Raw genomic sequence first — 27,811 nt, 5'->3', positions numbered from 1 at the left:
AGTTATACACGCTCAATATAAATTTGACTTATCTGGGACATTTTAATCAGTTTTTAAAATGTCTCATGTTTATCTATGTCTACTGGTAAAAAAGGATTTTTGCCTTTCATTTTATTTTAATGTTAGACAAATTTTTATTCAGTGTTTCAAATTTATTTTGGGCACCTAAGCTAGACCCTGAGGATATCAAAATGAATAAAAGAGAATTCTGTCTCTAAGGAAGTGGAGATTCGGCTGGGGAGACCATCTCCAAGGCAAGAGGACAAATGCCACTGTGAAAAAGGTAGCCCAAAACCCAGCAGAAGGAGAAGGCTCCTCAGAGAAGGTGACAGTGGCCTTTGAGGGGAGGTCAAAGTCCAGAGGCAAAAAGTGCAACGTGGGCACAGCAGAATAAGTAATAGCACAGGTGGGCCCACACGTTTCATTTCCTCAATTCTCCTCACAGATATATTTTTCTTTGTAAGTGGCATGCACAGCTCTAACTTAGCTGCTGATTTCTTTATGCATGTGGAAGATTTCCAGGTATAAACAGCAGCTATCTGAATGTGTCCATTTTCTCATCTTCTGGTCTGTCACGGACGGTTAGTAAAAGAATAACACCCAGGATTCTGAAATTTTCTATCCAAAATGGCCCCTTTGAAGTATTCTCCTATGACATTTATTTATGCTTTAAAAATTATCCTACAGGGGGTGCAAGGGAAGTTCAAAGGTAGAATTCTCGCCTATCATGTGGGAGACCCGGGTTCGATTCCTGGTCCACGCATTTCCCCAAAAACAAACAACAAACAAGCAAAAACAAACAAACAAAATGGTGCTGCAGTAACAGGATACTCACATGGAAAAGTAATGAAATGTGACCCCACCATATAGCATACAAAAGAAAAAAAATTATCCTAGAAATGTATAGGGTTATTATTTCAAGCAGATAGGGTTATCCTTTAAAAATCAGAATTGCGTGGAAAAAAGATACAACCAGATTATGTTTTATATTAACTACAGCTTATGAGAGGCATTATTTAGGTACCTACAGTGTACTAGGAACTACACAGATACAGTATGTTAAAATAAAAAAGCGGCAGGATTCATACTCATACTAAGACAAACAAACAAATTTTCAATGGTAGATTTGTTCTCATGGTTTGTGTTTGTATTAATCAGGATTCTCTAGGGAAACAGAACCAACAGGAGCTATATATATATATATATACATAAAATATAAATATTATGAAATTTCTATAAGAATTGTCTCATGTGACTGTGGAAATGGGCAAGTCCAAATTCTGTAGGGCAGGCTGCAAGCTGGGACTCCTATGAAGGTTTTCTATGAATTCCCAGAAATAACCTGGCTGGCAGTAGACACGGAAATTCTCTTTTTTTGACTGTTGAAATAATCACTTCTCCTTTTAAAGCCTTCACCTGATTGGATGAGACTCCAATTGTTGAAGTCAATCTCCTCAGTTGACTGTAGAAATAATCAGCCATACATATAATCAACTAACTGACGATTTAAGCCCAGGAAACAATCTCACAGTAACAGTCAGTCCAGGGCTTGTTGGACCACAATAACGACACCATGACCTGGCCAAGTTTACTCATGAACTTAACCATCACAGTGTTCTTTTTCTTTCTTTCCTTTTTTTTTTTTTAATTAAACATGCATTGACCACTTTATACACATCACTTAATCCTGAGATAGGTACCATAATTATTTCTATTTTATATATGGAAACACTGACTTTTATTTTATTCTGTAACTTCAAATTTTCAAACAGGCAGCTGCTGACAATGTTATGCCACATTTCACAATTGATACCACTTTTCTCAGGGCATGAACAAGCCAAAGAAGATTAAATCACTCACCTTGACCAAAAAAGCTTCATCTAAAAAAAATCAAAAGGAAGAATTCAGGCAAAGAATGATAGAGAGAATCACTTTTTTTTTGCTCCACAATTGTCTCTATTTGTGACAGTTTAGAACAGGATTGCAAACTTTGTCAGTAAAGGACCAGATACTATTTTAGGCTTTGTGGGACAAGAGGCAAACCCAAGGAAATCATATAGGTACTTACATAACAAGAGAGAACACAACTTTCCACTTTATTATTGATAAAATTCAAAATTAAATTGAGTATACTTTTTTATAATACAGTTCTACTAATGAGAAGAATGGAATTCTTTTATTTGTTTTTTTTCTGGGGGGGGGGGTACATTTTGCTTAACTGGCATTCAAAGGTAATGTACCCTATCTTCAAATCTATGGCAAATGTTCATCCATAAAAGTGATTCTCAGTTCTAGGACTGTGCAAAAATAGACGGCATTCAGGATTTGGTCTGTGAATTCTGGTTTAGAATGTCAGTCTAGGGGCTTAGCCATGGATAAACGTGTGCCTCCCAGGAAACCCAGTGTTTCACAGAGAAGTGACCTGACCACAATCATGGTGACAGGGCAGGATGGTGAGGACTTCCAGGCTCTGCTTCCAAATTGCAGGCCAGTGTGTCAGCCAGGTTATTATTCAGATACCAACAAGTAGAAGCTTTCATGGTTTCCTGTGGAAATCTCATTTTTATCACTTGTTAACTTGGGAGGTTTGAAGTCGATGCCATACCTACTAGTTTGCACTGCACTAAAGGAAAGTCAGTTTGGTGTGAATCACAAAAGGCACTTTATATTCTCCTCTATTTGTGGCATTAAAACAACAACAACAACAACAAGAAAATCTCAGTTTCTCTTCTTTTCCTTATTTCTCCTATTGTGATTCTAATGCATTTCTTTTTTTGATAAAGCTTTAACAAATTATTTTTGTTTTTAAGAATATCAAGCAGCTTATCCTCCTTTTAAAATATAAAACCCAGAAACTCAGTCTTTTGTGAACTCCTTGCTCTTTGTGTGGTCACAGGGTAGGGGTGGGGGAGGAGAGGGAAAAGCAGTGAGGAGGGAGGTTACTGGTTCACAAAAGCACAGACAGTATTTGACTAAAAAAAAATGCAGAGTTGGGGAGCAGGGTGGAAGAAATGAATCAGAAATCCCACAAACAGAGGAGGGATATTTTTCTTTTAAAAGATTAAGGATTGTAGGTTTTCATGCTTATTCAGATGGAACATTAAAGATTTTAACCTCTTTGCCTCATTCAGTTTGTGTCTGAATAAAATAAAAGTTGGGCACATTCAAAACATCCATTATAATTTTCTTCTTTCCTTTAAGATGGCAATATAACATCTGGTGAAAGATTTGGGGTTACATTCCAATTAATAATCATCATAGGGAAGAAAAGTCAAAAGCCCACCAAAAATGGAAAAGGAGACTGAATTTGTACAACATTCACCAGTCTTTTATGTGGACAAGCATCCTAGGTAAGGCTTCCTTGCCACTGTGAAATAATCTCCAGTTCTCACATCCAGCAGAACACATTAATTCAACTTGTTCCAACTGAACTTTGTACAGAAATGCACACAGTATTTTATAAAAGTGTCCAAAGGACATTAACTGTTTCTTCTGAGGGAAGGAACCATATTTTCCAAATTAGTCCAACTTGGATTTGATGGGCTGAATACCCATTTATCTGCACATATAATGAAGGCGTGCTCCTGGATGACTAATGATGCCTTGGGGAAGTAGTTAAACACCACTATGTTGTGCGCTCCTAGTACAGAAGATAAAAAGCAAGGGAAATAGCAAATGAGGAGAAAGAGGAAGCTAAGGCAGTAACTTTGACAATAAAGTAGAAAGAGTTTTAAACATTCAAATTACGACGGGTTCATTTCAGCCTCAGCAGCCCTCCTTTTAGACAAGTCTGTTAATTTCCCTGGGAGAGTTGATTCTTTAGTAGTTAAAATTTCTTAAGGGTTTTCTCTTCTTTCTGCATATTACACCATTGGGATTACAAAATCTTGAAAATTAATAAAAATCTCTGATCACAGTGACAAGAATAATAGGGGGAAAAACAGAGGTGAATAATTGATTTTAAGAGCCATGATTTTAGGAAGTATTTTTTTTGTTGGCCCTCATAAATACTCAGCATATAATAGGTGCTAATTAAATATATGACTAAATAATGAATGAAAAATTAAATATCTTAAATTAGCTTTATGTAGATTTCCTTTCCTTAATAGTATGATATTAATAATAATTATTTGTAAAGACTTTAAAACTTAGAAGACCATATGGTATTAAATTCTTACCTACTGACAACATGTGTTGTTAATCATTTAAATGAAAAACAGTGACATAGGTACTTTCTAAGGAGGCTGATATATTTTTAGATATTTTGGGGTGAAGTACAAAGTCATCCAGTTGAGATTGGTGAGTAAGAAAAGAGTAATGAGTACCTCTTTATATTACAATACACTACATTTTCATATTAGCTCTATTTTTAAGCTCTCAAGATATTTACAACACCTAAATTTATGCATATGTTCCCTGAGATCAGGAACTGGTTACAGGTATAAAGCGCATTCAAAATTACAAAATAGCAACGCATTATCCTCCTCTTGACACAGTTTGAGATACACAGGAAGGCTATCTCTGTAAAGCAAAGAAAGAACAAACACCTTTAAAATTCTGTCAGATAAATGCTTAATTCCTTTAAAGAATTTGGTCTAGAAGATGCAGGAATCTTCACATAACATGTTGCATCCAGAAAAAAAGGACAATAAAAAAGAAAGAAAAAACAAACACCCTCTCTTCCTCCCAAAACAAAGCCCCAGCAGAATATACTGCAATTCAAAACCTCTGGTCTTATTTATTCAAGTGAGCATACCTATACTTACCATGCTTCACAAAATATGTCATCACATTAGTTTCCAATGGAGAAGCAATTAAATGACAGTTCTCACTAAACAACTGAAGTACCAGCATCAGAGATGCTAAAGCCATGTAAAACTGTTTTGGTGCAGAGTTTATTTGCACTTGTGTCTTCCCTCCTTCTCCTTCCCTCCATTTCTTATCATCCAATATTGCTACTGTCCATGTTTCCCCCTGCTCCACACATTTAACATGCCCATGAGAAAGATCCAGTTAATATTTCCCTGTTCTGGAACTCCTCAGCTTCTCACACTTTTGAAATAATTTTTTTTTTGCCTTCTCCATCATTTATCACAAATTAATCAATTACAAATGTTTCTGCTCTTCAGGTGAAATCATCAGTAAGTGTTATTCCATGCTTTGAGGCATTGCTTTTTTAATCAATATACTTTTTTAAAAAGCAAACTAGATAGTAACTTCTGCTGCTGCTGCTAGGCTTTTTATTTAAGTAAAAAAATTAAAGTTGTCTTCAACTTTTCCATAAGGCTTTGTTAGCTCTGCTACTGTACCAATCCATATTATTTTTCCATCCACATTTATTTTTCTTTCTATAATGTATCCAGCCAATAATCTAGTCTATATTAACAAAGTACAACAAAACCACAGCCTCCTCCCTTCCTCCAGAGCGAACGAGCATGCATCTCTGGTGGAGGTAACAGTGGGAAAGCTTTTAGCAGGAGGATCTGCCTGAGTGTTGGTTACTGTGCTGCCTCCCTCCCCAGTCACGGTTTCAATGCACCTCCCTACTGAGACTCAGGGCTGTTGTCGTCTGCTCCTTCGGTTTACTGCAGAACAGTCTTGGGGTGTTTTGCTGTCCCCTGGGCTTCGGGGCTATGTCTGCAGCCAGCCTCCCATGCAGGCTGCTGTCTAGGCTCGCCCCACCCCCACCCCGGCCCATCTCACCCCACCTCCACACCAGGAGAGAGACACCTTGCCCTTTCCTCTTTAGCCTAGCATGGACTGTACCAAGGCAAATATGGAATCGAAAGTGCTTCAAGGCGCAGTCCGGGGCTTCTCACTAACAAAGAGGGCAGCAAAGCAGCAAATGTGTTTTGCACTGCCTTCAGCCCCATCATTCCTGCTGCAGATATCTGCCCTGGTGCTAGGTCTGGCCCCCATAAGGCCGATTTAATGCACCTCCCTGCTTCATGCTGGGTCTGCCAGATTGTTAGTTCACTTGCCAACAGTTGTGATGATGAGTTTTTACCGCAATTGCTAGTCAAATTTTAAAGGGGAACCTAGATATCTAATGGAATACATGGACAGTGAAGGGAGAGCTTGGCTGCAGAATCAAGTGCCAGTTTCTTTAGACCTTGTGGGTTCACCTTTAAATTCATGACTGGTGTTGATGTGCTGGTTTCAGAGAGCCCCTTGAAAAGATGTGGCTCAGTAGAATTACTGCCCCTGCCATCCCAGAGCGGCTTCTCTGCAAGAGCTCAATGCACAGCTGGAACTATGAATATAGAGGTCAGGTGACACTCAGGAGACTAGGACAATGATACATACAAAATACTCTAAATGCAGAAAATGTTCCAGGACTTGGAGCTCTTCTTTTCCCCTTCTTCCTAAAATTTATCAATACAAGAAAATCAAGCTGCTAATTGATACAGAAAGAAAAAAAAAAGTTTCAGTGCCTAGCCAGGGAGATTTGTTGGCTTAGCCCATGGTCGTTTGCACTTTCTTTAGGTGGGTCTGGAAGGTAGGGAGGGATGGGCTGTATCTTCCGGTTTCACTCACCCCTCCTCCCATTTATGTACATTTCTAACGCCCTAATGACAACATGGCCTGTCAAATTCTAAAGATATTTAGGCCCAAAGAGACCCATCTTACTGATTATAGGAAAACGAAAATATGTGCGAGAGAGCAGCTTATGGCAACAACCACCAACCACCGTTCCCTGTGTCTTTTTCTTAAGCATAGTTAATACCCCAGCAGATGGCTGACGAAGGAGTCTAATCTAAAAGGCTGTTGAAGAAGGGTTTAGTAATTGACCTATAAGTGGAAGCCTTTTGGCTAGGATCACATATACATTATCTCCATATAAATGGCTGAGTACTTTGTTGGTCACCAACAATGTGTAAGGCACACCACAGCACACAAAGGCGCTCACTCCCCCCTTTAGGGTTCATGTTTTTAAAAGACAAGAGAAAACAGTCAGGATCATTCTCTTCAGTTCTATTTGTTTTCAGCTTAAGAGGAGAGAGACCTTTTAATGCAGCCCTTCATCCTGATCTACAGGAAGAGGACAATTTGATGGTCCTTACCATTATACTTTCTCTGGCTCTAATCACAAGGACCTATAGAACTTCCGGAGCACGATTATGCAGAGAGAAATTTTCAGCATTCCAAAGAAGAAAGCACAACTTCTTGGATAATTCACAAACTTGCTGTGTTTAAACTAAGTGTTGAGAAGGACCCAACCTATATTAAATGGGCTCTGGGGAATACCCATCACAAAACACATTACAAAACAGTTTAATTTGATCTGTAATAGTAATACCAATATCCTTTTAATAGGGAAGGCTAAAAGGTATCCCTCTCTCTGTGAGACTTATTCTAGGATAAAAAGGTGAATTTTCTTCTGCTAGTTTTTATTAAATGTTGGCTATGAAGAGCAAGAACTACGTATATCTATAAGCCTAGATCTCTTACTTGTCTATCTTTCAAAAGAAAAGGATTATCTGCTAGGTGGCCTACTTTTGCTAGTTACTGAATCCTAGGTTTGACTTGAAGGAGATCTGGGAAAGGGAAATATATTTCTGTTTATTGTTTTTTTCCACTTGGTTTCAGAAGATGAGGTGCCCAGAAGACCAGGATCCTCTGTTTTTCATAGAAGAACTTCCACCCTGCCTGCACTCTGAGACGTTTATCTGAAAAAGGACCCACAAGTCTGGAAGAAATGTGGTGGCAGGCTCTATTTTGTTAAGGAAGTTAACACTGTGATCTCTTTCTTCTCAGGAATTATTGTGCTGACATTTGGAAGAAAGAGAAACCCACTGTATGAAGTATTAAAAATATCTCCACTTATGCTTCAGACAAGCAAATGAGGTTGGTATTCCTTGGACCTAAAATGTCTTTGGGGTCTGAATGAGGGTCTGAATATACATCCTCTCACCCTCTGTTTTGTGTGTGTGTGAGACCGAAAAAGTAATGACCAGGTAACTGCCCTACCCCTCAGCACACAGAGTGAGAATCAGAATGCAAATGCCAGATGCCCTGTAAATACCAGTGTCTTACAAATGAGGGGATTTGGAGGGGTGGGGGGTGGGATATTTCCGGAGGATCTGGTTTGGGCTAACCCCAGATTAGAGAATTTAATTCTCACACTAAACACTGAGCTGATCACTTTTCCCTTTATAGGGAAAGAAGAGTAAGTGACAGCCTATGTCTTTCTACACCACTACTCTGCCTCCATGGATCTCTCCAGTTTCATAGGGGAAAAAAAATTCTATAAATCAAAAACTTCAAGTTAGCATTCCAAGAACTATGATGAGGTCCAAGCAATTTATTCAAAGACATACTTAAGAAAAAACCACATTCATACCCACAGAGAAGTCATAGATGATTATCAAAACTAGAGTGACGTATACAGGATTTACTTAGAATTTTCCACTGCTTATATTAAACATTGGAAACATACATTGAAATCTAATTACATTGGCAATTACAGCAATCATGTTAGAAAATTGTCAGCTTGGCATAAAGAAGGTGCTTATAAATAATATTTGGATGAGTGGATGAGTTCATATTCAGGTCCTTAATTTGGAAACACTACCAAAAAAAGAATCAGTAAGAAGTCTAACATTTATCCTACTAGTTTAAAAATAATCATTTATAAACCTTTGCTTTAGAACCTTAGCAGGATAAGAGAAACTACTAAAGACACACTTGAAAATTAATTTTGAAATTTTGCCTTAACTTGTTTCCATAAATATATCTGATTTATAAATTCATTAAATTAAACCCAAACCATTGCCTTCACCTCAACAGCAAGTGCTTCAACCGGAAATGAAGAGTTCCATCTATCCACCCTGTAAAAAATCTCCTTAAATCAGGACTATTAACCTGTTGACTTCTTGCACATGTGCAGTGCCTGGAGTAAAGGACAGAAAGCAACAGCCCTAAGAACCGTTCCAGTGCATCAAGTGAGTAAACCAAAAATGAAGGGGATTTACACAGACATCATAATGCCTCCCTGGGAGCCGTTCCGGTCCATCAGAACCCCAATCCAACTTTTCAATGGCACCTAAATGTATGGATACCTAATAGACCTTGTGTTTGCAATAAAGTAAACATTATATATGTTTCAAATTCAGTTTGTAAAATAGAATAAGTATGTGACTGGGTTTTCTAACTAAGTGCTTTAAATATACCCTGCTCTGCTTCTAGATAAAAATAAATAAAAGCGCTAACATCCCTCACTGGGTTTCTACAGCATAGCACTAAAATGTCCCTTCATTTCTCTGATGGCCACCCGACCGACAAGACAACTGCCAAATAAAAGAAACAAATAATAACAGAATCCAGTTTCCTACCTGATCCTGACCATCCAGGGCTCAGTGATCAGCTCAGTGTTTAGTATGAGGGCTAATCTTTAGCTCTCCCACAGCAGTCCCAGTGAACGCACACTTTCTTAGCCTTCACTTCTCCCTTTCTTGCTTTTCTTCCCCTTAAGAGCCATCCCTACCATCTACCCAGGCTGTGAGTTTCTGAGGAAGAAGCAGGTCTTGTATCTTCAAAAAAGTTAACCATGGAAAAATTACTATCTTACTTACTGTTGGGTCTTTCCTTCTTTTACATCAAGATTTGTTTCTACCACAAACCTGAAGTAGTCTCTTTCCTAAACCAAGACCTCATATAACCGTCATGTTTACGGAACAGCCTTACTTGTCAAAGATGAGAAAGCTCTCTGCAGCATCTGCTCCTCTTCACCATAGCCAAGTAGGCCAGATAAATGCTAAGACTCAGCATGACGCATCAAGAACTTTTAAGCCCCAGCAATGGCTAAAAAGAAAGTATCACAAAATTACTGAAATTATCTGTAGCACAATAGAAAAGAGAAGGAATTAATCAAAGTTGCTCTCTTAATGCAATGCTTGATTACACTACCCCAATCCCTTTTTAAATAGGATAACCTGGTGGCAAGTGACCCTGGCGACACGCCCTAGTGAGGTACACAAGGAACACTTGTTTGATTTTTTTTCTTTTATGACCTCATTAAAGAGGATTTTGAAGATTGTTCCTGAATATCTTAAAATATCCCTAGCTTTTCATGTCTTTAGCCTTTTACTGCTGTGATGGCCTTTGAATCTGTATTATAACTAGGTATACTCATGTTCACACTTGCCTCCCCCCAAAAAAACAAGAATCAAGCAAGATGATCTGATGAAAACAAGCAGAGCTGCGCACTTCTAAATGCTGAGATGTGCTATTCTTACACAGGAAAGTTCTGCCAAGACCAACTTGGGATCCATTCTTTTTTTCATCCTCTCTGAGTTGTAGCTGCCATTAATTAGCTCTGGCGGCTGTTTCCAGGCTCTTATCAAGGGAGGGTGCAGGCTGCCAAATCGGTTAGTGTGAAAATACTCCATCGCCAGTAACATTTTTCTCTGAGTGTTTGTTGATTCCACGCTCAGATTTAATATGGAAGATTATATTTTACAATCAGAAACAAACAAACAGATTTATAACCAAAGACTTGAAAGGCAAACAGGGAAAAAGCAAGCCAAGTACTGAGCTTAAATGTAGTATTTTTATTGACTTCTTAGAAACCAAATAACCTGGCATATTAGTGTGTGCATTCTGCAACAGACATTCAGCCCTATTGTACTACTTAGAAGAGAATAAAAAGAAACCCTACTGTTTGAAACCCAGCGGAACATCCCCACAACAGGGCACAACTGTTCCCTCATGCATGAATGGGAAGGAGATGAAAGAAAGGATGGACTTCTGAGGTACAGCAAAAAACAAAGACAACAAAAGTGCTGATCATGAGGGAATGACACAACTCATTGCAGCAAAAAGGATGAGAGAAAGGAGCTCAAACAATGGTGAGGACAGCTAAGTGACACGTAGGAGAATTGAAAAATCTACAGAAGTGTCTTTTCTCTCCACACTAGATAAAAAACAATTAAATGTTGGTACATCTGTCATAAAAAAAGATCACTGAAACCTGTTACCATCTTTATATATAGTTATTACTAAGACTGTAACTGACCAATTCACTGTCGCTGTCCCTATTTTTAATCTTGCAAAAAATGAAAACTTTTCATTTCTATGACAATTTGCAGCATCTAAATATATTGTCATGAATTATAAAAGCTAAAGAGCACTGAAAATATGCATGCATGCATATATGGAAATATGGACACAAAGATTTAAAATATCATGTAAAAGATGGATTTCAGGAAATTTATATATAAACTCAGCTTTTATTTATAAACCTTTTCCTCTTGACTCACATTATAATAATAGAAATAGTTGATCTGAATTTCTTATTGATCTTTATCTGGTAGCAGCCAAACATTTTGGCTTTACCTCTTTTGGCTCGCAAACCCCATTGCCAAGAAGATATAGTTTGTAAACACTCAATATGATTGAGGGAAGTTCATGATTTAAGGTTACTTTTAGGTAAATTCAGTCATTTGTATGTGATGGGAATAATTACCTTTTGAAGTTTCTGTTTTTCTTAAACAGAAACACACCTGTCCACACTTCACTAACATCAAGCTCTGCTAATGAAGTGTTCACTGAGAAAATCCCATCAGGCAAAGATATTAAAAAACAAACAAAAAAAACATCCATTTGAAATCTCCACTAGATGTTTATTGCTCCGGAAGTCCACCAGTCTTGGAAAGTAATACTGTTTTTGAAAGTAAGCTACTGAGTTATTTCTTGCTTGATAACATGCAGCCCCTTAAAAAAAACGCAAAAAGCAGTTATTGACCCTGTCAGAATGCTTGATTAATGGATAAACGCTGTAATTGATTAGCAGAGAAGTGTGAATTAAAGTCCGGCAAAGCATCAATAACCAGCCTCTGACAAAGGTTGCTGAAGTAAAATGTAAAACAAGAGCCTGAGGCTATATCTCATCAAAGGCACACTTTTCTTAAAACAGGGGAGAAAAGGGCAACAAACAGGCCTAATGTCCTGTTCTCCGTGATTCTTTAATCTTTCCTCTTGGTAATGATGCTGTGTCAAACCACCAGCAAACAGTATGGGAACCCACTAATCAATCCACACACCTTCATATATCAAGCAGTATGAGGCAGTTAAATGTTTCCATTGTTTCACTGCTTTAAGACAAATCACTTAAGAAGTCCTATTCTCTCTTCATTTTTTCACTGGGAATTCTCCACTGAGGTCCTCATAGAAAAGTAAATTCTGCTTGCCTCAGGGCCCCTTGAGAAATAGGAAGCATTACTTACTGGAAAATTGTTTCTATCAATTTCTAGAGAAAAAAACACTTCTTTTCTTCCTTCCCTCCCTTCTCTCCATCCACCTATCTAAGCATCCATCCATCCATCCATCCATCCTTCATTCAGCAGCTGGCATGGGCCAATTACTGTTCTGGGTAGGGGAGAACAAAGATGAATAAAGTAAGTTTATGGTTTATGACAGGTTGAGTTGATGCAGATCCCATCCTTGACTGAAACACACACACAAATATATATAGAGATTTAATGCCTAATTTAGCTTGAAAGAAAAAGGAAAGGGTAGTCTTCAAGTGCCAGAAACAAAGCAGAAACTCCAGGGCTGTTAGGACAGCTCAAGCTGATGCTGTGGCCACTGAGGGGGACATTAGGCCTTGAAACAAACACTAAGGGCTGTTCAGGAGGGTCAACACTCAACACTCACTTGGGAGAGAAGACAGGAAGTTGGGCCTATATAAGGTAAAGGAACAGAATAAAACTGGACCCCTTAAAAAGCTGCCCAGTCCATGAAAAGAGAACTAGAAGAATCACACCCACAAAAAAAGCAGTAAGACATCCTGAGGTTCGGTGTGGGCTCTGTGAAAAGAGAAAGAATACCTCTAGTCTGAGCCATCAAAACCATGAAACTGTGCTAAGAACAAGTACAGGGATTAAGTTTATATCAACTGTATGGTCTGGAAATCATGAATAGAGAAATTAAAATTAAAAGCCAGTTCAAGACTCGAAACACTTAAGGTTTAGTTTGCAGAAAATGCAAAATGATACCATAGAGTGCATTCACAGTCCAGGGCACATAAACTCCCAGAGGAAAAAAACAACCCCTGCTGAAGGTGAGCTCACAGGAAAGAATTCCAACCATGCAAGGAAAGAAATGACCATGAGGGAGGGTAGGAGAGTCATAAAGGACAGCATAAGGGTGAATTGCTAGCTGAGAACTAAGAATAGTGAAAATCCTAAGAAAGAATCTGAAGTACATATATTTAAATTTATTAAAGAAGGGACAGTAACCACTGAAAAACCAGGGTATTATTGAAAATGAAAATTAATTTGAAAGAGAAACAAATAGAATTTTTAGAAGGAAAAATACACTCTCTGAAATTTATAAGTAAAACAGTAGATGAGATATGATTGGGAAGAATTAGTGAAACTTTGATTAGTGAACTTTTCTCCTTTGATAGATCAAAGGAAAACTAGGCAATGGAAGATAAGAAGTTAAGAAGGGCAGAAAGAGAAGTTACAGTAAATGTTTAAGAGAGAACGAAAAGAATGCTGATTAATAATTGAGACTTTCTCAGAACTGAAAAAATATTTAAATTCTCAGACTGAATAAACACAGTCCTGAGCAGGATAAATAATCACAAATCAACACCTAAACATATATTAGTGAGCTTCCAGAACACCTAAATTATTAAAAAAAAAAAGCAACCAGAGGAAAACAATACTGATTACCTGAGAGAAAGGAACAATTTTACTGTGTAGTATAATATTCTTCAGCAGCAAAACAGACCAAAAAAATACAAAAAACAAAAAAACAAATGGAATGATATTTTCAAAGTACTAAGAGAAAACAACCTTTAACCTTGAATTTCAAAATCAACTAAGTTCTCATTCAAGACCAGGGGTAAAATGAATACATTTTCCAGACAAACAAAGGCTGAAGGAGTTTATTACACTCAGATTTTTGCTTGGGAAAGTGACCAAAGACATATTTCAGGATAAAAGAGGCTGAGTTCAGTAGAAAGGAGTGGGATCCAAGCAATACTGATGAGCAAAATCACATGAGGAAATCGAAGCAAGCTCCTCTAAGAACAGCAGCAATAATAAAGTCTCATTTGGGAGGTTTCAAAACAAAGTACTAAAAAATCCCAGCAAAATCAATAATGTCCTAGACTCTGATAACATTCTAGCATAATAACATGAGAGCCTGGGAGTGGGTATCAGAGCAAAGATATTCTAAAATGTTTTGTTAAGAAGGAGAATGGAAATATCTTAGTTAACATAGACCTTGGTTGACTCAAATAAGCCAATTAAAATGATACAACTTGGGTACACAGGTGGTTCAGTGGTAGAATGGTCACTTACCATACAGGAGATTCTCGGCCCATGCACCACCACCACGCCCCCCTACCCCCCCCCAAATATATATATATACACACAAGTAATCACCAAAAGAAAAAGAATCTTTAACTTTCAGATCAATATAAAGAAACAAAATAGAATAACTAAAACTAAACTAAATAAAAATCACAAAAAGAGGAAAAAACATAGCAAATAACCAGTACACTATATAAATATAGTATATTATGTAGTAAAAATACTTTTAACTATATCAGTATTCAGAACAAATACAAACAGATTAAGTATTAGTTAGACACAGGTTAATTTTTTTTTAAAAAAGAAAAGATTTCAATTAAATACTGGTTAGTACAACATATACCTAAAACATAAGGATGCGGAAAGGTTGAAAATAAAAAAACTAAGTTGGTAGGAAAAAAAAAGATTTGCCAGGTGATGCTGTTCTGTTCACTGGCACAGAATAGATTCTCAACAGTTACTGCTACATGATTGACTGAATTAATGAATCACTATTCATATAAATGAAAGAGAAATCAAGGCAAAAACATTCTTAGGGATAAAGAGGATCATTAGTTAATGATTTAAAAAAAACACTTCATCAGAAAGAAATCATATTCTTTAACTTGTGGACACCTGATATAAACACAAAAGTAAACAAAATTATAGAAATAACTGACAAACAATCAGAAGCAGAAACTGAAAGATGTGACAAAAATTTAATAAGAATATACAGAAGATTTAAACACCATATTAATAAGCAGTATCTAGTAGACATACATGGAACTCTTCACTCAACAACTAGAGAACACACACTCTTTTTAAGTATATGTGAAACATTTACAGAACATGACCATTTACAAGGCCAGAAAGGAAGTTTCAGGAAATAGTCAGTTTTGTACCAACCACATTCCCTAACCACAGTGCAGTGAAGTCAGAGGTCATTAATCCCTAAAAACACATATAATTCATGAATCAAAAAATTATAACAGAAATGAAATATTTTAAATAGAGTAGAAAATGAAACATTGTATATTTAAATCTGTAAAACAGAACCAGGGTAGTCCTTAGAGGGAAATTTATAAGTTAAAATGTATATATTAGAAAAGAAAGATTTAAAAGCCAATGAGGGGCAGGCAACCGTAGCTCAGTGGCCGAGTTCTTGCCTGCCATGCTGGAGACCCAGATTTGATCCCCAGAGCCTGCCCATGTAAACAAGCAAACAACAAAAAAATAGCCAATGAGCTAAATCTTACACTCAGAAATTATAAACAAACAAAAAATGAGCAAAAGAATTAATATAAAGTAGAAAGAAGAAATAATAAAAGTGGAAATCAATAAAATTTAGTTAAGTAAGGATAAAGAAGATCATCAAAGTCAAAAGCTAATACTTTTTATTCAAACACCATAATTACATGAAATCTTGAATATGGCATGAGGTCTTGTTAGTTTGTACAGGTTAGAGTGATGCCCTGATATATCCCAGAGTAATTTGGGCAGAGAATAAAAAAGCATTTTCAAAGTTTCCTTGGGGGACTGGGGGAAAAGGGGGAAATATTCAACTTCCCCATCTTGGGAATTCCTGATATACTTGCAAGCAGTGAGGACAACCAATTCAATTGGCTGAGCCATCAATCTTGGGGATTGTCCCTATGAAACTTATTCCTGCAAAGGAGAAGCTAAGCCTACTGATAATTATGCCTAAGAGCCACTCCCAGAGAACCTCTTTTGTTGCTCAGATGTGGCCTCTCTCTCTAAGCCAACTGGGCAGGTGAACTCACTGCTGTCCCCTCTAGGTGGGACATGACTCCCAGGGGTATAAATTTCCCTGGCAACATGGGACAGGATTCTTGGAAATGAGCCAGGACCCAGCTTCATGGGAATGAGAAAGTCTTCTGGACCAAAAGAGAGAAACAAGACAAAATTAAGTCTCAGTGGTTAAGAGATTTCAAACAGCCGAGAGGTTATCTTGGAGGTTATTCTTACATATTAAATAAATATCTCTTTTCACTTTATGGTGCATTGGAGTGGCTAGAGGAAAGTACTTGAAACTGCTGAACTGTGTTCCAGTAGCCTTGATTCTTGAAGAAGACTGTATAACTATATAGCTTGTACAACGTGACTGTGTGATTGTGAATACCTTGTGTCTGATGCTCCTTTTATCCAGGAGCATTTATGAATAGATGAGTAAAAACTTAAAAAAGGGATAATAAATAATAGGGAGAGATAAAGGGTAAGAACTAAGGTAGATTGAAATACTGTGGGTCAATGAGAGGGAGGGGATAGGGGTATGGGGTGTATGAGTTCTTTTTTTCTTTTCATTTCTTTTTCTGGAGTGATGCAAATGCTCTAAAGATGATCATGGTGAAGAATATCAACTAGGTGATGATATTGTCAGACATTCATTGATTGTATAATATGGTTGGATTGTATATATGTAGATATTTTTCAATAAGAACATTTATTTAAAAGAAAGTTAATATTTTGGGAAAAACAAACAAAATAGACAAACTTCTGTCAATATCAAGAAAAAAAATAGGCCAAAAATAATTATTAGGGCCTATTTATTATCTATCTAAAATTTATTACCTATCTAAAATGATAGATGTAGAATACATTAAAAATAATAAGAGAATATGACATGAGCAATTTTCTAGATAAACATAACTAAACAAAAGTGATTCAGTAACAGCTAGGAAACCTGAAGAGATAAAACACTATCAAATATATTGACTTAGTAGTCAAGATATACACATTCACATACATACTGACACACCAAACTTGTATAGATAATTTTGAACAAGTTTTAGCAATTAGTTATCTCATACAAACTATTATTTCATAATGTATATCTTATATAAACTAATTTGGAGAATAGAGTAAGAACGAAGGAATATTCACCAAATCGCTTTTTTCCCAACTGATTTTTGAAAAGAACATAAAAACCAAAGAAGACCAATACAAAAAAAAGAAAAGTATAGGCCAGTCTCATTTATAAGCATAAATGCAAAATTCCTGATTTTCAGCAAACCAAATCCCAGAAAAGGGAAAAAAATGCCTATACCAGTAATTCAAGGATGATTTAACATTAGAAAGTAAGTACTTACTAATGTTCACTCCATAAATAAATTAAAGAAGAAAAATCTTCTGAATGTTTCAAATGATGTAGGGAAACCATTGATAATATTCAACAATGATTTACAATTAAAAAAAAAAGAGAGAGAGAATTCCCCTAGGTTGCTGGATACAAGAGCAAAATACTAAAATCAAAAGCAGAAACATGGCATATCAATATAAGTGCTTATCTCCACTTTCTTTCAAAAACCCACAATAAAAGGGTAGGGGAAGGGCTTGCTTGCCATGCCAAAGGACCCGGGTTCGTTTCCTGGTGCCTGCCCATGTTAAAAAAAAAAAGAAAAAAAAAAGGGTAGGGGAGGGAATATAAATTCATAAGAAGCGTCTCTTAGAAGTATATAATGGGAAAAGTAGCAATACCTTCAAAGAGATGTCAACAAACTATTTGGAACATGGTAAGTGGATGAACAAATGAAAAAATGAAATACTGTCTGCTCTGAAGTGGGGGGTGGATAGAAAGTAAAAAAGAATAAAGCTTATTTCTACAGCAGAACTCAGGAAAAGCTTAGGAATTGGAGGTTCCTGGTACTTCTGCAGGATCAGGTTTGAAAATCTGTATAAACGTCACTTACTCCCCACCCCTCCCCCATTCCAATAAGGCAAAGGAAGTCGTTCTTTGGAGAAACTAAACTAGAAAGGCTATCAACTTGTAGATGCAAAACACACAATGGGTAGGAGTTAATCAAGTAACTGAAAACAGGGACTAAGTAAAAGTCAGCATATGGGACGATGAGAACTCCCTAGTCCCCTCTACACTGGAATCACAGGAGTTCTCCTTCCCTGAAGCAGGAGATCAGAGGATTCCTCTTGAAGAAACAGAATGGTCCAAAAGAGCAGTTCTACAGACAGTGACATTTGGGGATTCCTTGATGAAGCTGGCAGGTACCCATCTGATTAAGGAAGCCCATCCTTAAATACGCACAGGAACTCTCAAGTTTTAAGTGCCTCATTCTTTATAGCCAAAGATCACCAGACATTTGAGGAAAGCCACTGACATGAAAGCTAAAGACCAAAACGAACCACCGAGCAACAGGTAAAGAAGATTCAAGAGAAACGAAGACAGTTCAGGGAGAAGGAAACTCCAAAGATCTACTATTTCCATTCTAAGAGGAATAAGGGAATATATTACATTTAAAAACCAAGAACAGGATTTGCAAAAAGAAGCATTCAGAGAATAAAGATATCAGAAATAAAAAGTAAAAGGGGTGAGCCATGGTGGCTCAGTGGCAGAGTTCTCGCCTGTGATGTCAAAGACCCGGGTTCGATTCCCGGTGCCTGCCCATGCAAAAAAAAAAAAAAAAAGAAATAAATAAAAAGTATGAAAGAAAAATATTTTTTTTAAGTAGTGGAAGATAAAGTTTAGGAAAACTTCCAGCAAGTTGAATAAAAAGACAGAAAATTGGAGACTAAAACAAGTTATTCCAACATTCAAGCCATGAAAGTTCCAGAAATAGAAAACTAGAAAAAAAAAAGAGAGAGAGAGAGAAAAGGAATTTATTAGAGAAATACAAGGAAGGCTCCCAGAACTGACCTGAAAGGCCTACTAAGCACCTAACATTAATGAAAAATGGCCCCCACCAAAGTATATCATTGCAGAGTTTGCAAAGACTAGGATAAAGAGATCCCAGAATTTTTAAGAGGAAAATGGTCACATACAAAGGATCAAGAATCAAAATGGCAACTTTGAACAATTGCACCATTAGAAGCAAGAAGGTAGGTAATACCTTCAACATTCTAAGGGAACTGTTTAGTCTTTAGACATTAAGCCTGAAGGACTCTATAAAGACATTTTCAGATTTATAAAATCTCAAAAATATTTACCATTCCTGCACCCTTTTCATAACTATTTTGAGGATATACAACCACAAATGAGGAAATAAACCAGTTGGGTTTATTAACCTAATAATCAGTTAGATACAGGAAAAATTTCAGCAGTCATCCAAACATCCAGGTGAAGGAAGAAATGAGACTTCGAAATCATCATAAATGAAATGGATGTAATCACCAAGGGAAAAGACCTGGAAAGAGAAAAAAGATACCCTGTACAATATCAGGACTTCAGGGTCCCATGAAGGATCTAAAAACATTTTAGGAAATCAAGAAGAAATATTCAGATAGAAGGTTGTAAATCCAGGGATTTCAAGTTTAGGAGAGAGTGAGGAGCAAGTTTGTAAGAAATAGAAGTATTCTACAGCAGCAAGAGCTGGGGGTGGGGGTGGTCAACAAATATGAAAATTAAAATGGGGCCTTGGATTTGGCAATTATTAAGGCATTTGGAACCTTGGGGAACAATGTCAGTGTGAGAGGAGACGAATACATTTCTAATGGACTGAGAATCAATGAGACTTAATGGGAAGTATGGATGGTAGATATAGACTATTTTTTAAGAAGTTAGGTAGAGAGAGATGATGGGAGACACGTCAACAACTTGAAGAAGAAACAGAGGCAAAGGAAATTTTATATTTTATTTCACTTTTGACAGAGCTGATGGTAGAATGTCTTTATAAGCTTCAGAGAAGAATTGGAGAAAAAGGGGCTAAATATTTTAGCAAGATTCCCAGAGGAGAGAGAAGAAATGTGAAGAGGCTGACATTGAAGAGGAAGGAGTAATGCCTTCTCCTTTGAGAAAGATATCCTAACTTTCTAGTGAGAAGGTTCCTTTAAAAGTTCCTTAAAAAGTGAGTATGAGATTGAGAAAGTTCTTAAATTTTTCTGTGATGTCATCTATTCATGACCAAATAATTATTCCTTTTGCCTTAGAGAACATTTAAAAATGAGAGGGAAATTAGAGACAGACTATGGAACATGTGACTATCAAGAATATGGATTTCATGTATACCCTGGTGGCAGGGAAATTGGTTGAGAGCTATGGTTCAGATGAGAAAGGGCAGATTGTAAGGTGGCAGCAGTGGGAAGGAGACAAAGGGCAGGGAGTCTGGAGGTCACTGTAGAGTGGGAGGAAAGTCAGTGTAGGAAAAGGGCAAAGAAAGGGACTGGAAAAACTGAAGGGGTTCAGGAAAGGAATGTCCCTGGAAAAATATCCTCCACGTTTACCTCTCTCTTGCTTGTACAAGTTTTCTCATGTCCTATATTCATAAGTCTCAATGACAAAGACAACTGACAAAAATACTGCTCAGTATAAATAATAACAGCTTTATTATTCACCCAGTTCCACTGGGGCAGGAAAACCTAACAGACGGTCCCTGGGAAGAACAAATGTTAGGCACTACCCCGTGACTGCCCGGTCCAGAATGCAAGGGCTACATTGCTCTGGGCCTCTGGAGAGGAAGTACAAACACTGTCCAACCTCAAGTTTAAAACAAAAACAAAAATAAAAACAAACAAATAAAAACCCAAGCCACAAATTTAAAAATAGGGAAGAATGGAGTCAGTTACTAAAATGCAGTACAAGGCTCTCTTCTTGATAGATTTTTATCTTTCTTCATTTCATTAAGCTGCTTATTCTTTTTATGGAAACGATTCACATATAAAAGATTACAAAATAACTTTCATCTCTCCTTAAGAGTTTGAGAGAAGGAACAGCAAAATTGTTCCTTCCTCTCCCAAATTCTTGAGGGGTTACAATCTCTCAATGAAAGAACTGAGAAGGTGAAAAGGTATTTTAAAAAGGACACTGGAATGAAAGTAGGAAACTTTTCTTGAGCACCTATTCTTGCTAGAAGTTTTTTTTTGCCTGCTACCTCATGCATCGAGAAAGAAAGGGCAGTAATACAAACTGAGAAGGAGCAAATATATTTCCCATTAGCCGAAAACGGGCAAAGGCAGGTTCTCATGTCAATAAGAAACAAAGTAAGCTGTCGATGATAATGACAGCTAATATTTATTGGGTTCTTACTGTGTGCCAGACCCTGTGCAATTCAATCCTCTCATCCCATTTTATGAATGAGGAAAATGAGGCACAGAGAAGTTAAGTAATTTGCCCAAGGTCAAACAAACAGAGCTAGGATCTCAGAGTCTGGTCCATTATGGATGCAAGGTGCTAACTACTAAACTTTTCTCTGAATTTAATAAGACAATGTAAAAAAATCCCAGTGTTTCACCCATTCAGATCGTTTGTAAATTAATCAACAGATGCCCAAGTGAATGCATGAAGAATGAACAAACTTGGTGGATAATTGAGAATTTCTATACGGGAAGTAGTATAATTGTGCAAAACACTCAGCAAGTTTCTTGTGGAGTCCTGGAATCAAAGGTGAAAGCCAAAGGGCATCTAGCTGAATGCAGGTACGCTTTGGAGTTAGACAGGACATGCGCTTGGTGGTAGGAGACATACATTAATGATTTGTGTTTGCCCAACTCTAATGAAACAATTTTGAAATGATTTTCAAATATAAGGGAAATGAGAAGATGTGAGTAGTTCACACGGGAAAAAATACAGTTTGGGCAATTATGCAAATCACCAGGCTTTCCAAACTCCCTTACAATCATAACTGGCATACTACAAAGTCAAAAGTCATAGCAGCAGCAACACTATTAACTGCCATTAAGAAGAGAACTTTCTTTTAGTAAGTAGTGTTTCAAGCTTCTAAATTTATTTAACTATAAAAAATATTGTAAATGAGAATTCAAAATCATTAATCTAAAAAATGAAGGCTGAACCTCTCGCTAGAAAAATCACATCACATTTGCACCTAAAGTATTCAGATTAACTACACGCACTGGGAAAAAGCATCTAAAGAGAAAGAGAAATAATACAGACAATGTGACAGGTTCGGCCCTCTGTCTTTACTAAGGTAAGAGGAAAGACATGAATGACTCGATTCCTTCCTGCTCTCTGAGGCCCTGAGTACCTCTTGTCCCAAGTCTTGGAGTCCAAATGTGATTCTTGTGTTTAAAGATCAAATTTCAAAATATGCATTTTTCATATGGTATATAGTGGGTCCTAAGTGGATCCAACTTTTGCATCTAGCCATTCAGCTGAAAACAAAACAAAACAAAACAGAGATCTGGTCCAATGCTGCAGGGAAAATACACATATGATCAACTTGGTGATATGTTGGTCTAGAGTAACATCATGAGAGATTTGGATTTGACTCCCTTTATCCACTGACTTTAAATCAAGTGCAAGTAAAAGGCAATTTCTCCATATCACCTTCCATTGAATAAATATACTATTAATAAGTTTTTGTCTCAGAAACTTGTTAATAAGTCAGCCACAGCCTGGCTGATTTTGTAATCTTATAATGGAGTTCCAGCAAAAAGGAGACACTGCAACCGGGAAAGAGTAACCTGGAAGGTAGAAGACCATAGTATGGACAAAAATTTTTGTCAATTATTACATTTCTGCTCTTCTGGGTAAATTTGACTTGAGGGGTACATTTTATCTTTTCCAGTTGCTTTGCCTTCATTATGTTTTGCTTACATGAATATTCTGTAAACAAATATGTTCATACAGTGTGTTAGGTATAGGGAAGACAGCTGCGATTTCAATCTACCTTAAATAACCCAGTTTTTCTGAGTTTGGCTGTCTTGGTACAGTGCTAAGGAGGATAAAAGACTATGCTTAGGATCCCTGCACAGGATAACCTGGGCATATGGAAGAGTCTGTGTGTTGACAACAAAGCTTAATGTTCTAGAACAAAGCAATGTTCTATCATAGTGTGCTACTTAAGTTAATTTCATTCATTTAAACAACAACTGATATTTATTGAGTACTATGTCAAACAGCCCCCAATACCGAATTGTGGATCTGGCCCTTCTGGGGTTGTTTGTACACAGTTGAGTGCCTGGTGCATAGAAAGTACTGGACACATTTGTCGATTTGATTATATAACATATCTAAGAAATGTATTGTTGATTGTCAAGCAAGTTAATAAATGGATATGATGCTTATTTATTGAGTCCTAATTAGCATTCAAATTAATTATACAATCATGATTTAAGTTCATAGAAAATCAACATATGACAACTGCACTATTCTATCATTCAGAACCGGATATTAAAAGTTCAGAGAAGACCCCTGTAACTGTGTCACTGGGCTCCCAAAAAGAAAATGAAACCATCAAAGTTATATAAATAAATCTTTCCTTTACTCTTCTCTGAAATGTGTCAGATAAAGGAAAAAGACATCTGAAAGCTTGGAGGAAATGAATGACAAGGCTCATAGAGAAGGAGAGGAAACCTGAAAATCTGAATGTCATTTACAATATAAAGAAGTCTCATTCTCTTACTGATGGCATATTTACATAAATGACTTCCACCAGTGCTTTTCTGCTTTACAGCAATCACTTTCTCTAGACAGTTGCAAACACAGGAATATTTCTAAATGCATAAGTTTATATTTTGGTTTATAATTATAAAGTATATTAAACATAGACATTCTATTTATCTTTATACATACTACACACTGTCATACATATACAGGTATTTAAGTTTATTAGCATAAAAGCTGGAAAGTTCCCATCCAATAGATGGGAGAAGATTAAGGCCAAATTTTCCATTCACCTCTAAATCCAGAAGATGAGCTTTGGCGCAAGATACAAGAGAAAAAATAAAGATAGATATTTTTCTGAGTGTATCTCCTTTATGGAGAAAAGAACATATATAAGAAACAAACACCTTCCAAAGAAATCCACACACATTAGAAAACAAGAGTAGGAGGTGGGAAGAAAAAATTAGAGGGCATCATGTTAAGAGATTATGGTCAATTAAAAAGAGAAGACACAATGGAGATGGTAGCTAAGGAAGTAAAGGACATAAATACAAATAGAAAAACAAACTGGTGGCACAGCAACCCACAAAATGAAATAATAGAGAACTACTGATGTTTATGTGAAAGCATGGGTTCAGTGAAATTTTCATTTCAATTAGATTATCTGAAGTGGCTTTTTAAAGAAAGTGTCCTTTTCTTTTGAAAAGATACGAAATCCACATGGTTCCAGAAAGGTACCAAAGAGTTCACAGTGAAAAGTATTGCTCTCATCGAGCAGGTCCCCTACTCAGTTCATCTCTGTGAAGGCAACCAATGTTATGTTATTAGCTACTTGTGTAACAAAGTGCTTACATATCAGTCCACAAGGACCAGAGGCATCTCCAGATGATCACAGTAAACTAGATGAAGCAACAACATGACATTTCCCAAGAAGAATCTTAATTTTTTCCACTTCATTTGTTCTTTAAGGCAAAAAGCCTCAAGGCTTTCAGTATATTGTTGAGTCCTGAACTTGCAGGGAAATCTGCACAAGGCTTCATTTTTTAATGTCAAGTCTATTTTTTAAAGCCCAAAATAAGTAAATTAAGTTAAAAAGCAGATTAAAAAGTCTAGGTGATGGTTTTAAGTGTATTTTTGTTCTCTTAAAAAAAAAAGTCTAGGTGACCAAAAATAGTGCCTAACACAGCAGATTATTGATAAGTAACTGTTGGATGAATTTGAGTGTGGCTTTAAAATCTGACATCTCTGCAATCAAATGCTGGCTGCCACTTACTTATGGAGGTAGGACTGAGTCTCATTTCTCTCCTTTGCAAAATGGGGATAAAAAATACATATCCCCAACCATTTGCTGTTATGTTGTTGGAATCAATTTAGATAATATACGTAAAGTGGTCAGAGCTCCTCATAAGTATTAAAGTGCTCTGTCAATGGCAGCTATCATTATTTCTGCCATGAACTATTTTTAATATTCCATATATTCTTTGGTCAGAAAGATCACCTGGATGTTTGCTCCCCCTGAAGACCCACAGAGCTGTTACTGAAACATTTCTGAACCTGCAGCATTCTGGGGTGAAGTGACAATTGACATGGACCTATAACTATTGGTGAAGACTTACATCGTCTATAACATCACTGAACCAATGTCAACTCCCTCTGAACTAAGTTGGAAAATTCACACTCAGAAACTGACATCAGCAAAGGAATCTCAACAATCAAAAAGAAAAAAAAATCTAACTTTTCCGTAATGAATATTAAATTATTTGTTTTGAAGATCTTTCCCCTTGTGCTCAGACAGACAGAGGAGCTTGACAGTATCCCCAAAATACCATAACAGCAAAAAGAAAAGCACTAAAATTTTGATCTTGAGGCATTACATTTACTTATCACTGAAGCAAATATACATTTGGATTCAGTGAAGCCTTTGGACTGAAGGTTGCCCATTTCACCCACAAAATGTAAAAAATTATGCATGGCAAATTCTTTAAGCATTACGTTATAAAAAAGAATACAGGAGCTTCCGAACCAAGCAGCTGCTGAAGTTGTCTGTTATTCTACTTTGTATCACAAGGCCTGTCACGGCCATTGAAACCAAAGGAATCAAAACGCCAGACTTCCCAACACAAACACAACCACAGGACAGTCTTCCCTTTCCTACATCATGAGTCCAGTGCCTAACAAGGGGTGTTTACAAGTAGCCATTTAGCACCTCCCTCCTGGTATTTTTACACTGCGTTGTTGTTTCCTCTGAAGGAGAAGAGAAGAAATGAGAATGCTGAAAATCATTTTCTTTCATGTGTTGCAATTTAAAATAGGAAAATGTAGTACCATTTTTTTTGAATGGCAATGTTTAAAATCTCTTCCATGTTAGTGATGAAGAAAAAAATTTCTTACTCCTAAAAATGACTCGTTCATAGAATATCAGGGTTAGTTTCTGAGTGGCACGTTTTTAAAACATTTAATCAATGATCTGAATATATGTCAACACCTTCTGGTGGTGTGCTATAAAATGTGAACCTTGTCAACAGCAACATAAAAAGGTGACACACTTGGGACACAGAGCTTTTATGCTGACACACAGTAATAATATAATTTTAAAATTTATCATCTGTTTAGCTGCAAGCAACAACAATTAATCTTTTTGACAATTCATACAATGCTTTAAATAACACCTGTGAAGAAAAAGAAAGCATTCTAATTTTTACTTTCATTGTCTTCCAGGGTTTTATAGCTACAAAAAATGTATAAAGCTACACACAATAAAATTTGTGATTAGGATTAAAATGTTAGCAAAAAATATTTCCCTTGTCACCGCATGCCCCTCCTTGCCTCAGTTAATAAAATTACTTAACATGAGAACTGTAAGTGAAAGCAAATCCCAGAGGAAGCACTGGCCTCAGAGGGTTCATTTCTGTCACGTCAAATGACATTTTATTCCCCAATCATTTAACCTACGACTTTGCATAACTACTTATAGCTTGCATGGAATTCTTGTGGGGGTCCATAAATGACACTAATCCTTGAACTAGTAATTCTATCAAGGAATGGCAATACCAAGCCCATCTGATCTAACAATTAAAAAATACATCAAGGCAAAATTTTCTATAAAATGTTCATAAGCATGTGAAAAAATATATGTGTTGTATGCCTTTGTGTTTCATATATCCTGTGAGACTTCATGAGATTTAGTGTTAGACTATGTTAACATCTATAATTAATTAATCTCCTTCATATTACACATTAAACCCAATGCATGCTGCCAAATATACCTGCTGACCTCGTGCCCTGCTGACCTAGTGTTTTAAATCTGGTTTCCAATATAAAGCCTGTGGGGTAAAGCAGAAGCCAACATCAGCACAAAAGAGGATATAACTTTGAGTAAATCAAAAACTAGTGAAATTTGTAGATAAAACTAAATCTGAAGACTGCTGCAAACTGTCTGCATACTTCACTACCAGCCTAGGAAGATTCTGAACATCTCCATTTTACAGATAAAGAAACCAAGTACTACAATTTCAACTCAGGTGTTCTCCAAAGCCAATTCTAAATCCTAAGTGTTTTCTATTATTTCACATCCTAAACATCGACTAAGACTCAAAAATTATGGCTGAGAGGGCTTAGCCGAAAGGGTGAGTGCATTGGAGAATACTGGATCATGGTTTGGAAAAATACCATCAGCAGAAATATGTAGAAAAATATGAGCTCTGCTATAAAACATAGGCAAGACAGGGTCAAAAGAGGAAGTAGGTAATGAAATATAGGTGCATTCATTTGTGAAAAAATAAATAGAGGTTTAAGTATGTGTCTCTGTCTACAGGTATTTCCCCATTTCTCATCTTTCTTTTCATCTTTTTCTTTCTCTTTCTTTCCCACATCTAGGCCCCTTAGAATGTGATCAAACTGACAGATTTTTAAATGTGTCATATGTCTTATGTATTAGGACTGGAATAGATTTTAATTCCAGTAATATACAGTAATTAACAACTTTTGTTATATGCTTTTGGTGTTAGACTTCCATATACCCTATAACTTTGTCCACACATATGTTATTTAAAAAACGTGGAGTCTTTTCCAGAAAATATCTGCTGCATTTGCCAGAGGAGAGTTTACCACTCTACATAGAACAGCAAACTTTCTCTAGTGGCCTCCTGACTGAGGCACAATTACTCTAAATTTATATTTTGTGCCTCTAAGCAAAAAC

General features: G+C 36.7%; 1 protein-coding gene across 2 annotated transcripts in view; it reads right to left on the bottom strand.

Annotated features, from left to right (window-relative positions):
• The window catches only part of CLYBL (citramalyl-CoA lyase), a 291,846-nt gene that overhangs the window by 151,518 nt on the left and 112,517 nt on the right, over window positions 1–27,811 (bottom strand). The gene's annotated exons all lie outside the window — the stretch shown is intronic.

Source organism: Tamandua tetradactyla, chromosome 4 (assembly GCF_023851605.1).
Source record: "Tamandua tetradactyla isolate mTamTet1 chromosome 4, mTamTet1.pri, whole genome shotgun sequence".
Lineage (NCBI taxonomy): Eukaryota > Metazoa > Chordata > Mammalia > Pilosa > Myrmecophagidae > Tamandua > Tamandua tetradactyla.
Note: the sequence above shows the minus strand (reverse complement) of the source record. Positions and strands in the feature narration are given on the sequence as shown.